Source organism: Mixophyes fleayi, chromosome 1, assembly GCF_038048845.1.
Source record: "Mixophyes fleayi isolate aMixFle1 chromosome 1, aMixFle1.hap1, whole genome shotgun sequence".
In the NCBI taxonomy this organism is placed as follows: Eukaryota; Metazoa; Chordata; class Amphibia; order Anura; family Limnodynastidae; genus Mixophyes; species Mixophyes fleayi.
The window spans coordinates 342,324,503-342,341,450 of NC_134402.1; the positions used below are offsets into that span (position 1 = coordinate 342,324,503).

General features: G+C 36.2%; 1 protein-coding gene across 9 annotated transcripts in view; it reads right to left on the minus strand.

Annotated features, from left to right (window-relative positions):
• ARVCF (ARVCF delta catenin family member) overlaps positions 1 to 16,948 on the minus strand; it is an 803,654-nt gene that overhangs the window by 519,550 nt on the left and 267,156 nt on the right. For all 9 annotated transcript variants that reach the window (XM_075216612.1, XM_075216556.1, XM_075216570.1 and 6 more), the window contains one exon: positions 6,547 to 6,612. The gene's annotated coding sequence lies outside the window, so the exon portion shown is untranslated. The remainder of the gene's footprint in view (positions 1 to 6,546; positions 6,613 to 16,948) is intronic.

The window sequence follows — 16,948 nt, forward strand, 5'->3', positions numbered from 1 at the left end:
TTAAGGGCTGAAGCTTCAAACTCTTGTAAGTCTCTCTCTCCCTCCATCCATAACTCCTCCTTCCACTCATTTATATCATACCTGACTGGACACCTCACTTGTGCAGCTAAACTTTGCGGATGTTCCGGTACAATATTCTAGCTATACTGTATACTAGATTCATAATGAAGACATTCATTACTGAATTAATAACTGAAGGTACAACATTAATTATGTGATGGTGTATAGAAGAAACCGGCCAATAATTGATCTTATATGCCATTGATCATTAACTGGCAAACATCTTTTTGGCTGGCTTAAACTTGTAGATATAACTTATTTTATAGACCCAACTGATACTATAAACTAGTGCTTTGTAGTTCATGTAAGTTAATATTTTACATAACTTATTTAGTGACTACAAAACTGATTTTGGGCTACAGAAATTATTTTGTTTGTTAAGTCTCTCTCTCTCTCTCTTCTCTCTCCACCCCCCCGCCTACATCTACCAGCAATGTTTGTTTGAGAGACAAAGATAACATATCACAATTTTTGTCACAATATATTAAACTCACTTAAACCTACACATATTAACTGCATAAAATATTACAATACCTATCGCTATATATTTTTGCCATACTTTAAATGGTCATTAGGGCAGACAGCCGGTTGTTAATTTATTGGAATCCCACCACGGTGTGTGTGCATATATATATATATATATATAAGAATTCTTTCAGTAAAGTGCTAGCCACACCCACATCAGGTTGGCCACACCCACTTGTCAAATGCCACTCCCACTTAGATGGGGGGGGGGGGGGGTGCCGGTGCCCTGTCTCGCCCAGGGCACCAAAATTTCTAGTTACGGCACTGTGTAAAATCATAAACTAAAATAAAATGTAAGCAATGAAAATAAAATACTATATGTAACAAAATAAAACATAATCTCATTCTACCAGCACATGTTAAAAAAACATAAAATGTGTCAAGTTACAAAGCCTTACAGTATATTGTCATTAAAGGGATTAATATGAGACCTATAGTTATGATATGCATGTAGTCCTTGCCATTAGAAAGCATTAATGCTCAAGTGTGACGCTCAAGGCTCTCAAACTACAGCCAATGCTCCTGTAAGTTTCAAACAGATTTAACATGTTGCTTCTATCCATAAAACATAGACAGGCACAGGGGAGGGGGGGTTTGGGACTTTCAAATCGCACACTTGGGGATATATATATGTAGTGGCAGCACAAATAAACTGACCAAAGCCCTGCAACAGAGAAATAATGAGCAAAAATAACTTACCTTTATAAAAACAAAATGCACTGAGATTTTTAACAAATGTGTCCCCACTTGGGACCTTGAACTTATTCAATGGACATGGTATAGAATAAGCCCTAATCCAGTGGTAGTCATGTTCCCAGTACTTAGAACACAGACAGTTATTTTAGCGACATAAAATTTCCGATGCTTACATGCCCGACACTAAATAAATATAGACTGACCTTAATAATGACAAGTGAAGTATCTGACACTGTTCAGCTACATTCCGAAGACAAGTAATCATGTACCAGCGTTTTTACATCATTCAAATGGCAACCGTCATATTAGCGGTTTTAAAGCGGCAATTCAGGGACTCATCTAAGCTAAGTGTTATTATTCAGGTAGGTTTAGGGTTAGGGTTCGGGAATCGGGACCTGGCATTGCTGCTTTAAAACCATATGACGGTCACCATTTAAAATGACGTCAAAATGCTGTGCCATGAATTCTTGTCTTCGGAATGTAGCCGAACAGTTTCGGATATTTCACTTGTCATTATTAAGGTCAGTCTATATTTAGTGTCAGGCATTGGACATTTTACTAAGTGTCGGTGTTCTAAGTACCGGGTATACATACCCAACCGGGTAAACGTACACAGCCCTTCAACTAGGTAATGTAACTGGTTGCTTCCATGTTTAAACAAAGTAGTGACGAGAAACCATCACTGATTACAGATAACTTAATCCCTTGTTAGCTGTTAAACCGCTAAAGATATTTTATCAATTCAAATGGATGGTATTATACAGTTTTTGATGGATGGTCGTATATTACATTGTCAATAAAAAAGCATCAACCAATCATTAAGCAATGTGTTCATTTGTTTTCAATTGTTAAAGATCAGGCACTAAATAATTACTATCTCTAAATGTTCCTCAGGTTTGTAAATATCAGAAAGGTATTCCACTTCCAAATGGACCAAAAAATAGGTCCCAGTAACAAGAACAATAGACGATCCAACCAATGGTACTTGATAAACATCAAATACCATGGAATAGAGGATTCCTCCTCAGTCTTCAATTATTACAACTCCACTCCTATATCGGAAATGGATCCCATTGGGGTCTTCACCAACTTCAAGATCTTCAAACTAGCTTAGCAATGTTACCTCAGGTAGATTAAGAAAATGCAAAAAGCCTCAAAATAGTGTATTTCATAAAAATACAAATTTAAGCGCCAATAAAAATGCATATGTCATAAATAAGACATGAACAGTTAACTGTGATCTAAATTAGTGGTAGCACCCTTTCCCAAAAAGGGAGCAAACCGGAAGACCTCCCACATCAAGGGTGAGAGAACTTGTTGCTCAAGGAATCCACAGAGACAGAACTTCTGGCTAACGAGTTTAGTCCAAAGGGAATTCCTTGGCAGGGGGGGACATTTGGACTTGAAATTGCAACTTTGTGACAGTATCGGATTAATTTTGTGCCATTAGATTAATGATCATTAACTAATCCTGATTCTAGGCTGATTGACAGTTCTCTGTTCTTCTATTACAATTGACCCCAGTCCTTATTTGTGTGTAAGCTGGCTCACTTATGTGCAGTGAGGATGAAAGCCCAACCGATGACTTTCACTCCAACAATGTGGAAGACAAATAAATTAAAAAAAAAAAAATAAATTGAAAGCATTTCATAGAATTTACAAAAATAACATTGGCAAAAGTTAAAAGTAGATTACATTTATTGAATATATATATCTATATTAAAATATGCTTTACTCAATACTATTTCACTCCACTTTCATGTGTCCCCTCCCTCTCTCTATCCTCCGCTATCTTTACCTCATGCATATCCACCTCAATACAACGTCACTTCATGTAAACAATTGATCTGCACAATGTTTTCTATATGGTAAACTGTATTGTAACAAAAAGTTCAAGAATTAAGTTGTTTTTTTAATGGATTTGTTCTGTTATTCCTTTCTACCACCAATAGTGCTCTGCGCCCTTTGATAAATGTCTATGTGTTATTAATAAAGGGAATGGAGGGGTTAAATGATAAATAACCACTAAACAATCTAGGCTTGTTTACTTTGGGGGGAAGGCACCTTAATTTGGATTTTATTAATATTGTATGTACAATTATATGCAAGGTCAATGCAAAGATTTGCCAACTTCTCAATATGTCCTGTAAATGTCTTAATCTATTAAGTGATAAAAGGCGCCACAGTTGACCCAGAAGAGGTGCTTTGCTGCAGCTATGCAGGATCCTGCCTTGTATCCTCCTCTGCTTTCTGGTATTTTTTCTGTTCACAGACACATAGGGCCTGATGCGCAGTTGGAGTGTTCACAGAAAATCTGTGTAGCAGAAATGCTGCATTTCCGTGTTCATTCTGCATTGCATATTATGTTAAATGCATCTGCTGCATGAAGAAACGTTTCAAGCGTAGGATATGCTTTAAGCGTATCTTGTTAATGCAGCATACTTATCATACCATTCACCATCATCATCTTCTTGATGATGAAGGGCATTATGTGTAAAAAATCCAACCATAAATAATAATAAAAAATGGCATTGGCTTAACTTTACATAACTAGGACTGTAAAGATGACTAAAGCATGTCCAATGAGACTGGGGGAAACACAAATTTACTTTCCATATAGCATTTGCCAGTGCAGTCAAGCTGTGGAAGATGGTGATGGCAATATAAACTTTTATGGTATCTTGTTACAGTATCGCTAACTAGAACATGTAAATTACATAGTTTGGGTGACACGTCACGCACATTAAGGTTTTTGGCCATATTCCTGAATGCTGAATGTATGGACAATTGGACAGATATAGCTATTCTTTGGTCAGGCTACGAGGTTCCATAAGTTTGGTCAATTTATAACTAAAACAATATTGGTCAGGCTGAAAAAATTTCAGGCAGAAATAATATCCAGACAGAGGAGTCTTACACATATAGGCCAATATGGTATAAATCAGGTGTGCTCAACCTGTGAATCAGGATCCCAAGTGTTACCAAAGAATCTATTTTTGTTGCCGCTTGATTGTGAGATATGCAATAAATTCTATAAAGAACCGCTATTTGGGGTCCCAGAACAATGGTCAAACTGACACTTGGATCCCAGAAGAATGGGCACACTGACACTACAGGTCCCAGTGGAAAAAAAATGATTAAGGACTACTGATCTAAAACAGCCAAATAGACCACCATCTACAAAGAAAAGTATTCTATTAACATCTGCATTGCTGGGGTTGAGGTTAGTTTGGGTCAACTAAACTTCATGGACTTGTGTCTTCCAGCTACAAAGGTGATGAGATTTTTCTAGAAAACAGTCTGGCTAATAGAAAGTGGATGATGATTACAACTGTTTCTCTACATTATCTTTTTGGCTCTGGTTGTTTTTTCTCATTATGCAATTGTCTAAAAATGTAAACTTAGAAAAATAAACAGTAAAAAATGACTAATTATTTTCATCTCTAGCCCTTAGTCTTACTGGCATAAGTAGAGATGATGGAATGGGACTGAATGTCAAGACACTCAACAAAAGAGCACTTCATAATATAAATGTAAAAATAACTGAAATTGACATTAATGCCCTACCAGGAATGTTGAAACCTGCATGTATTACCTAACCAGCATTTAGTCTTAATAAAACACCATTTTAAAAAAGTTTCATTGTGCATATTTCTTGATGACCTTAGCAGAAATACAGCAGCTTTAAAAAAAGGTATAAATGATAAGCTCAGTCCTTCGTCACTCGGTCCTCCCCACACCAGAGTTAGCTTTATTGCAATATTATCCCCCCTCTCTTCCCAGTTGGGATAGATACGTGACAGGCCAGATACTGATAGCAACCAAAGCAGCCATAGCCCAGGCCTGGAAGCAGCCTCTCCCCCCTACTCTGGCCAAGATAATCTCCAAAATTAATTTCAATTTTGAAATGGAAACCCTGGGTGTCCCATATTCCACGTCAACATCGTCCCCGCTGATTAAGTGGAGAGCCTGGCATAATTATGTGACAGATGGGGAGGGAAATCCATCACGTTCACTTACCTCGCCCTCTAATGACAATGACGCTGGTGAATGATCTTTTGTTTGATGGGGTGTAAAGTACTAATCAAGCCGAATGTACACAACGTATAGTCAATTGCATTTGATTTTGACGCTGTATTTTTTCTCAAGGATATTGTGTATGTGTTCCATCCCCTTTATGTACCCTTTCCCTTTTTTTTTTTTTTTTTTTCTTCTGTACCTCTTTTGAAAAACCTTGAAAAAACCAATAAAAATTTTATTCGTTAAAAAAAAAAAAAAAGGTATAAATATATAAGATCTAACAGAAAAATACTTAAAGCATACATTTTGGCACTTATTTCACACCAGCTGGGTTACAATGTTAAAATAGAGCACGTAACATGTTGCAGTGTCCTAAGTTGAGGTAGTCTTAGCAGGGTGAATGTTAATGGTAAATAAATCATCTCCAATTTTGTCTTTCAAGAAAATACTGTATCCTTGTATTTAAGTAGCACCATTCATTTCTCCATATGTCTTACATCATTTTATCAGGCTGTGTTTAGAAAAATAAAATTGCAGTAAATAATGAATGGAAGGACAATGACACAGTGGTGTTCACATGGGTTTCCTCGGGGTGTTCAAATTTCCTCCTAAAATCTATTGCTTAAGCTAATCGGCATTGGTTTGTGTGTATGTTTGTGTGTCTGCTGTACGGGGTTTGCAAGCTTCATTGGGTCATGGACTAATGTGTCTGAAGTTCTCTGTTTGTACAGAGATGGAGAATATATTTGCATTATCTAAAGGACAATAACAATGAATGTTATGACAGGGTATGGCTCATAGGCTACCATTTGAGCTGCCCTGTATTTGCATTTTCAGACGGCATCATTCGGCTATGATACAGGTGTTAAAGGGTTAAATTGCAGCATTGTTGAATTTGTTTGGTATGGTGATGTTCATTGTCTGAAGGGCAAATGTCACATTCCATTTCACAGGTTACTGCTGATTATCTGGCACAGAATCTCTCAAGCCTTGGGCATCCTTACAAAATGAGAATCAAACAATTAACTCTTTGACGACGCAGCGATGTGTAAAATCTGAGATATACTCCCAGTCCAGATGTTCTATACAAGAAAAAGGAGGTGATGAAATTCAGGATGAAAATATTATTTTTTCTTTTTTTTTTTTTACATGAAACAAGGTTAATTAAACACTTCTGCTGCCGAAAATTTTTCAGGCATATTAGAATGTGTAACAAGAACAATATACATCTAGACTGTTCTGTACCTGTCATGCATGAGGATGTTGACCAGCTGTTATCAATTGGGAAGATATTCAAGAGACGTACAGCCCCTGTAGGGAAAAATATAGTATTAGTATTTGTATATTTAAATATGCACTAAAAACACTTTTATATGTAACTGTGCATCACTGGTAGCCACTGGGCTGGAAAACCTCTGATCTTAGTTTTGTTTCTGGGACACAATATCATTTGGTAGGGTTATGGTCAATGACAAAAAAGGGTTGGTTTATTGAGGCCATGAATAGATGGAAGTACTGGCTATAACTATGTTGCATAACCATTAATTAAATAATTAAAGGTATCTACTCTTACAACACATTTTTTAGGCTAGTAAACCTAAGTATCATTTCATTTCAGGCTACTTCCCATGCATTTCAGCTGCGTCAGCCTTTAACTACCTGGACTGTAAGCTCTCAAGGCTCTAAAGGGAGTTGGGTTTCTATACACAATGTGCAGAACAATCATCAAGAAATGATTTTATGGAAAGCCATGATGAAGGTGGTGATGTTCTAAGATTTAAACTGCAAATGTGTTGTTCTCTATTAGGCTGTACCCAAAATCATCATAAAATATGTAGACTCAAAGAATTGTTCCTGCCGCAGATAAGGTATATGAAAAAAGTAATAGACTGCTATTTTACAAAATGAAGGATACTGTTTACACAACAAACAGTTCGCTATCAGGAAATGAATAGAGAGAACCTCCTGTTCTCTGCTTCACCAAGTTTCCCCACATTAGCAACCCTGAGTATGGTTCCTTAGAAAAACAAATCACTACACTATGTTATAAGCGCTCAGGTGTCCAACCAAGACTTTAAGGACTACTGGGCTAAAATATAACTCCTCCGTTTCAGATAGACAATGCCGTCCACTTTTGTGCAGAAGAAGCTCCTGCCAGGTAGATTAAACAGAAGTTCAGCATAGCAGAACATTAACCAAACTAAAACGGACTAGGCTGACACAGCAAGAACTAAACTAAGACAATGACATCCCTATAGAACCAAATTGCATTCTAAAAAGAGAAACTTCAACATAGATTTTAGCCCCCTACCCCTCCCCCCCCCTCAATTTACTTAAGCAGAGACCTCCTCTCCCAGGAGATCTACCCAACCGGGTTTTGTGTGCAATAAGCCAATGGTATAACGCAGGAGCTGCCAGTAGGAAAGCTTGTAGAAAAGATGAGGCATTTACTGGATCAAATGGCTCTCGTTATACACTACTTGGAAGAATGCTCATTCATGAAGAAAATCCCATTTTAAGAATCTTGGCACGATTTTAAACTGTTTTGATTATTATGTTAAAAAACAAAAATAAACAATTTAATTATGGACAATTACATTATGCCATTTTGCACCACAGTATAAATAGCCTGTTAGTTAATATATACTATCAGTATAAGTCAACAATCCTGACCTAATCTGCTTTGCTTGTTCAATTTAACTCACAGTATATTATTCTTGGTTGATTTTTTTTAATAAGTTAATCATGTACTTGTCACTAGCCCTAGGACCTCACATTTAAACCCATTTTCTGTGAAAACAGGCTGAAAAAGAGCGATTACGAAAGTTAATTCTCAGCATCAGGGAACTTGATATGGTCACACCCCTTTATTTTAAGGTCAACTTAGCATTACTGTAACTTTATTAAAATCTAACAGATTTATTTAGGGCTTTTTTTTACCATTATACAAAATGCTCTAAACTTCCGACCTCACCCACCCCAACCCCCACACCATTGCTTGGTATCTCAACTGTTGCAGATATGCAGCAATCGTTCAATTAACACACAACGTACCACAATTTTAATGCACCTTGACATTCCTGGGTTACGATTTTGCTTTACGACACTATGACGTAGCTGTATAAATCTGCACAACTGTTTGCGATGTAGAACCATTAGGGAATCAGGCCCACAAAAAAACAATAAGAGACAAACGCAACTGCTTATTACAGAGTCCTTCTATGGAGGCTGGCAAACCTTCTGTCATCTATCCATGAGTGTTTTGCATAAAATGTATCTTTGCTCCTATTGCATCCATATAGATGTATCTGCATTACAATGTAGTAAAATATTACAGTATGTTATCTACCAGTGTAATGTTATGCTATGCGTATGATACATTTTCCATACCTACTGTATCTGATAACTAAATGACATTAAACTACATGGAGCCAGAGAAACCTTATGTATCTACCCAAGTGTTGTAATATATTATGTGTATAATGCCTCCTTGCTCCAGATATACAGTGTAGTACAATATTACAGCATGTTATCTACCAGAGTGTAGTTTTATCTTTCGCATATAATTCATTTTCCATACATAACAAGTTTTTTTTAGAATTGATTCAGCGCTAATTTTACCTCACAATACAATAAAAGTGTTTTTTAATTTCAATTAACGATATACTTGTTGTGATATATGTTGAAATCTTCATTCATAAATAATGTGTACCAGAATCTTCAATCATAAATTCATAATTCCCTGTAAAAAACGAAAAAGGCAAAACAAGTACAATGATGCTAGAAAAAAAATTTAAATATTGTCCCTGTGATAGATGTTGAGGATGCAAAATCCAGAAAAAGAAATTCTTATAGAATGCCAGCTTACTAGAAATTTCCATTCATATCAGCCTTATAACACTACTTTGTCAGTTGAAACGCGTTAGAGAAAGAATACAGATTGAGAGATGAAGGACTCCTTTCCAGTATACTTAACATCATAGACAAACTATGCGGTACCTGTAGATTGAGATCCTGGGACAATGACATCAATGACAAATCTTAAATCTATCTATACGCTGCCCATATGATTCTCCCTGCTGGTAGGAGTACCTTTGTACACCTCTATCTATTTTAATATGGTTTAATATATTTTATGTGAGTACATTTTTATTTTTTTTATTATTATGTAAACAATTTAAGGGAAAAAAAACAATATTAAGCCAGGATCTTGTGCCTATTTTTGGGTACAACATGAAACACAATCCTGAGACGTAATACTTCTGATGTTGGAATTATCTAAATAAATCACTACAGGAACTTTTTCAAGACACCTTCTAGTAAGTGTTTGACCATAAGAAAACCACATGTGAATTTGATATTTTACACTTTATAAGGCTGATATGAAAGGAAAATTCTAGTAAGTTGGCATTCTATAATGAATTTCTCTTTCTGGATTTTGGATACTCAACATCTATCACAGGGACAATATTTTAAGTTTCTTTCTTGCATTACTGCACTATGCTTTGCCTTTTTGTTTTTTTACATGTATGTGGGAATTATGAATTTATGATTGAAGATTCTGGTACACATTATTCATGAATGAAGATTTCAACATATATCACAACAAGTATATATTTATTTGAAGGTAAAAAAAAAACAACATTTTTATTGTATTGTGAGGTAAAATTAGTGCTGGATCAATTCTAACAAACCCTCTTGTTATTGTTTGGGTGTATGTATCACCAAATTAGAATGGGATTGGCTGCTTTCTTTGGAGCGCTGATAGTGTTTTATATATTGTATCTGCATTTTCCATACATACTGCTTATGACAGTGTAAATGATAAAAAATATAGGTAATTGTGAAATATAAATATTTTCATGTCACCATAAAATGATTGTTTATTTAATATAAGATCAGGGTTGTAAAGTTTACATTAGTTAATTTATTAATTAAAAAAAAAACATAGGGTGTGACCTAAAATTAAAACCTCAAATACTGTTGGTATGGCTTTAAAGTCATGTTATGCGGATTAGAATTATTATTTTCCCATGTCCTTTAGTCGTTAATTGCTTGAATTTTCTCACACAGCCAGACTTATCTAATATTACATTAATAATAATTGAGTGCTTTTTTTAATGGACATTAAAATATTTATATTAGATTTTTATAGCACAGAATGCTGTCAGATGCAGTAGGTGTGGAAAATGCATTACATATATAAAATTGTAATATTATTCTACATGGCATTGAGCACTCAGAGTAAAGATGCGTCATACACATAACATAACACTACATTTGGGTACATGCATACAGCTTATCTGGCTCTATTCACTTCAATGTCATTTAGATATAAAACACAGTAGGTATGGAAAATGAGCCATATGCATAACATAACTGGCAGATAACATATTGTAAAATGTAACTACATTGTACTTTAGATACTGGTATACGGATGCATCAGGTGCAAAGATATGTAACATGACATTTAGGTGAATGACATAAAGCTTGTCCGGCTCCATTATGCATTACTTTGTGCATAAAGATTCCATATGGACTACTTCAGGAGCAAGATTCCCTTTGTATTTATCACTTTAATAAAATGGTAAACAAAGGTTTGGGAGTGTTTATTTCAATAAAAACGCTTGTAAAAATATGCATTGGATATTTTTGTATTAGATTTACATTTGTGGAAATGAAATTGCCAGGGACTGAAGCTGCTGCAACTGACGATAATTGTGCGAACTAAGTTCACAGTTGTCATCATATAATATTTGTAATAATTCTAGGGGGAATAATTCAAACCAGCCACGGTTATACTGCCAAGCATCACCGCTGGAAGTATTAGACCAAAAGAAAAACCACAATGATTCAGCGCTCATCTTAAGCGCGCACTTACCAAAAAATAATAGTTCAAGACCATTATTTCGGAAATTTATGTTTGGTACTGAAATCCGATGGCAAGTACTAAATTTTAACTTTTAAGCACAATTGCTAGATTGCACTCACTATGTTGTTCTATCTGCTGCTACCACAGAGATGGCAGATGGATGACATGACATGGGTGAGACCAAATAAAGTTGATTGTTATTTGCAAGAATAATTAAAAAAAAAAATTGTGGTGCTTTACACACCTCTAATATTGAGAAGAGAGTGGAAAAGCAGCAATATTGTCATAACCCACCCCATAAGAACCAGAATAACTTCCACATTTTACTGCTGAATTCACCACTACACAAGTAGCTTATAAATATATTCTTACATTGTGGCAATTTTTTAGGTTCTTAATGAATATAGTATAAGTTTAAATATTGTTTAATTCTAGATAGCGCAGGCTTGGATGACTTGAACAGTGGGATCAGGCACGGTGCACCTGAGGGGCCACATCCAGTTAGAACTCATTCATTACCATTGATAAAGAAACACACAAGTCACAGTGGACACATCTATTTAAGTCATACTTACCAACTTTCTGTTGGTGAAATCCGGGAGCCTGCAGAGGAGGTGGGCGTGACGGGGGGGGGGGGGGGGGAGGGGCTCCAAGTGACGTCATTTTGGACCTGCCCCCATGACGTGATGACGCAAAATGCGTCATTTGACAGCGGGGGGCGGGGCCAAACGCCGCGATTCACCGGGAATCGCGGCGTTTGGGACTTAATTCTGCCCACTTCACTAGGAAGTGGGCAGAATTATCCAGATGCGGGGGATTGCCACACTCGCCCGGGAGCCCGGGAGACTCTCGCAAAATGCGGGAGTCTCCCGGATATTTCGGGAGAGTTGGCAAGTCTGATTTAAGTTTACTAATAAATTGTTGTGTGGGATTGGCAATTATATATTTATGTGTATAGTAGATTTCACGTGAACTATGTATATATGAAGCAGGATTTTGGTAGGTAAAGGTTAGTCTGGCTGCAGTAAAAGACACACAGTTTTCTTAGTAGAACTGATTTGTGCAAAGTCAAGTTTTCAAGAAAAAGAAAACAAAATAAATTTCTCAAACCGAGCAGAGAACTTCAACATATTGAGCTCTCAACATTTTGTGATAAAATATATTTGCTGAAATGTACAACAATGTTGTTGTGTTTTTTTTTTTTTTGTATCCCTTAGATCAATAAGAGTTGGAAATAACAGTCTGTTTTTCAGAAATGAAATCCACACAGCTCTTGGCATGGTCTATGCTTCATATAGCTGAGCTGTGGCACCGCTGAGATTTATCTCCCCAACTGCAAAATAATTTTATAGTGGGAACCTATTGTGGAAGATAAATCAATTGTCAGTTTTACCTGCATGCCGTTAAAATCACCTTCCAACCTCGTAAAACACATACAAATCACCGCTCTCCAGCAGCGGCCTGACGATACAGGCTGTTTGCGGCCCTGAGTACCATGCCCGGGGTATATAAAAAGCAAAGAGTAATAATTATTGCTTTTTAACAGCAGCCCTGTAGAAATACTTGTGCTTAGAGAAGAGATCGAGTGTTACAGAGTGATGATATAAGGTTAAGCTTCTTGCTTGTAAATATGAGATAAACCAGACAACTGTAACAGGTTCCGAGGAAGAGTCTTTCTGATCATATAGACATATCTGACAGCAGAACAGCCCTATTGTGTTTCTTCACATTCTCTGTCCCTGTAGAGACGTGTAGTACAGCCACTAATGGGCTGCATAGTGGTGTCTTATTCGGAAACATCTTTAGCACATCTAGACAGATCAAGAAGCTTCTACAAGCTGAATCCCATTTACTAGTTAATAGCTGTTAAATATATTCACCACTACACTCTGACATAACAACTTTTATTTCCTTTGCAGTCATTTCTATTAGTGATGTCAATAGGAAACAGGTCACACACTGCAAAATCACAAATAATTAGTCATAATCTTAGAATAAACACTTGTTTTCTTTGTCCATATGATAATAATACTAACAGAAAATAATTAGCAAGTTGCACAGAAAAATGTGTAACTTTAGTAAAGTTGCAAGACACATAATTATTGTTATTTAGTATTTCCAGAGAAATAAAAGGAAAATAAAAATATCCTGAAATTCTGGGGGGAATAACAGTAATTCATTTTTTTTACCCTTCATTGCCATTGAGTTTTGCTAGCATCTGCAAGTCTGTAAGAGAATCTAGCACTCAGTGGAGACATTCCATGTATATGAAGGCGCTGTATAGTTTATCTTTCACATATCAGGCATTTGAGAGTCAATGTCAGGGGCATAAGATGCCAAAGGTATTATTTGTGACCTTTAGCTACAAAGACATTGTAAATCCTTTAACTTATATGAAATGAACCATAGTTATGTGTGTATGTGTAATGCTGGTACACATCCTGCAAAACTTGTGTGGAGCCAAAAACCATGCAATTTCTAGGTGAGCATCACTTCATTAGGGTGGAACAGAGCAATGTGTAACGCCAGGAAGGGTTGTCGCCAAATGGCATGACCTGAATGTGTGACGAAGCACCCAAATCTATAAAGGACCAGGGTTCCTGCTGAGGAGTGTAGGGATCTGTGTCTAGTGAGGTGTATTGGGGGTTCCTGAGGGGAGGAGCTTGAGAGCACTAGCGAGAGAATGAACAGGCTGGAGGATACGGGGGATGAACAGGGACTGTGTTGGAGAGAATTATGGTTACCTTGATCAGTTTAATGTAATTTAAAAACTGTACTTGAGTGAGAAAGGAGATGTAAAATAAAGTTTTTATATACTTCAAAGACGTGGTCTGGCACACATTCATTTGTTACTGTACTGCTCTACTATGCCTGTGTCTGCACCACGCCTAGCTACCTTATTAGTAGACCTGCACGTTACCCGAGATGGAGGACTGAGCTACACATATACCATTTAATTGACTTAACAAAGAGAAGATCAAATACACACACAATTTCCCATCAAACTGGCCCCAACAAATCAAGTTAGTGCTAGAGAGCCCATAAGACAGATAACTTTGTACACATTTAGATCCCATGAGGGGGGTAAAAGCACTAATTTTTTTTTTTTTTTGCAGTTGCAATAAAATGGGCTGAATTTGTTTTTTAATGTTTACAGATATATTTTTTAGTTAATTCATTTACCCCAGATTATTGTAATTAGAAAATAGCTGGGAAAGCTAGAAGCGGACATTTTCACACTGTGTAAAGGAACCATGTTGGCAGGAAGGTAGAAAGGTAAAGTCATCCAAGCTCCTCAGATAATGGTAAGGGCATTCTGCAAATTGTGATCCATGAGGTCAAATATTTATGGATAATTGGACCCTGTCTTTTTATTAATGACCTTATAGATGGCATAGAAAGTATGGTGTCCATACTAGATAACATTAATCTGTAGGTTTTAAGCACAGAGGAAGATTGTAAAGAAAGACTTCTCTAAAATAGCAATAAATGCAGAATTATGCACCTTGGCAGAGGTAATAACTATGATAATTACATATTAAATATTAAACAATTGGAGAGATCCTGGTAGAAAATGACTTAGGAATATTAGTTGAGAGTAAAAGCACATAGAGTCAGGCAGCAGCTGCATAGGTGAATAACATCTCAGGATCCACAAATACACAGATAAATGTACGTAATGCAAATATAGTATTGTCATTGTATAAATATCTAGTTAGACCCCAAATGGAATATGGGATAAAGTTTTGGACACATCATGGCAAAAATTATATTGGGGGATTTGAGAGGCTTCATAGACAGGTATCATCATTAATAAAGGACATGAATGTTTAAATTATAGAGAGGTTCCAAAAGTTAGGTTTCTTTACCTTGGTGAAAAGGTGCATTAGAGGTGACATAAATAATATGTATGAATATATCCAATGTAAATGTTTAATGTTTTCACACCCAGAACTGTGTACAGAATAAGAGTATATCAATTACAAATAGAAGAATGACATTCACCATCGTCGCTGTCAGTGTCTATTCTCCAACAAAAATGGCATCTATAGTTACAATAAGTAGTAGAAATCATGCGGGTAGCAGATCCAGGAAATAATTCTGATTAACGTTTTTAGGGGTAAAGAAGGAATAAACCCTCCTCCATGAGACTAAATTGGCAACTGGCAATTTCGGACTGGACAGTTTTGAGGTTGTGTTGAATGGCCTCTCTGTGTAACAGTAGTTTGATGAGCAATGTTTTGTATGGGCGAAAGTCTATTCTTAGTTTTCTTACAGCTTTATGTAGTGGCTGGAAGAAGGATGCCCCAAACTGGCACATTGTCATGGTCCAATGGTCTCTCAATGTGACTGCAGGTTAGGATATACAGGTGGATTGTCCCCTCTAAGATAAGTGACAATGATGAACTTGACAGGAAAAATCTATTGAACTGAAGATTCTCATTGCAGACCTTAGAGAGTACATTGTACTAGAGTACAGAAATTTTGCTCTTTTAGCAACAAACTGCCCAATATGAGTTAATTTATTGCACTCTGTTCATCAGTATAACTGCTAAATAGTTTTTTAATTTTAAAAAAGTACATGCAAAATGTACACTATAATTAAAATGTTATAGATTATCGCTTTTTTATGCAAATTTAAATGAAGCAATTTCTCTGGAATATTTGCCAATATTGAAATTTCTTTAATGAGACTGATTGATTACTTGTTGTCTGGCCTGTCTTCGTCCCCTCTTCATGGATCTGCTTCTCTATAAATCAGAGGATCAGTGCACTTTGAAATTAGCTATCAAATGTAAATACAGCTACAGCTATAGTACGGATCTCATCCTACTATTGCAGGTTTAAGAAACAAGCGGACGCAGTAGTTATTTGGAGTTTTTAAAAGCTCATTTGAAAGCTAGAATACACAGAGCACACATAACTTCAAGGGGGAATGACTCCTGCCTTTGTCATATATTGTATATACAAGTGCTGCCACAGAGAGAGACTCTTAAACAGTGAAATTACAAATTCTTCTCAATGTGTACTGGTGCATGATAAATGTTTATTTGCAAATGCAGCAATATAAAGCAACATACAGATTAGCAAAGGACGTGTGAACTGCCAGTGTATGAATATATTCTTGGGCCACAAAGTATTGACAGATATAGCATATAAATTTGCCTTTTTGTTGTCTTTTCTGAGCTCAACTTGCAATGAACAGATCACTAATAAAGCATAAAATAAGAATTGGTAGGTTAAAGTCCCATACAATCAAACATTTGGAAAAGCATGTGATGGAACATGGTCACAGTATGCATTACTACTTACATCTATGGTCTGTCATGCACGTTCTGAAACATCCATATAGAAGGGTACCTATCCTCTTGAAAATGTAATTGTGTCTCCCTATAATCTCATGTGTTGACGTTCAGCTGTCTTCACACCATGTTGATTTCAGCTTGAATGGATATGATTAAAATGTGTTTTACTTTCTAGTCATATCATACCGATTGCCATTTTTACCTGCATTACGGGAGCATTTTCAAGAATGCTACTTGTTCCATTTTTTGTGTTTACTGCATGTAAAATGCATTGGAATGTCTTCAGTGAAAAAATGCATATTAAATGTGTAAAAAAAAACCGTAAAGTGCCGGTGGGTATGGAACTTTTAGTACAGCCAGTACACAAAACAAATGTCATTGGATACATAGTGTAGGTTGGTTCTCATATAAATAAATCATTTATAATAAGAATGTTTCAAGCGGAGGTCACCATGCAGAGAACACAGCT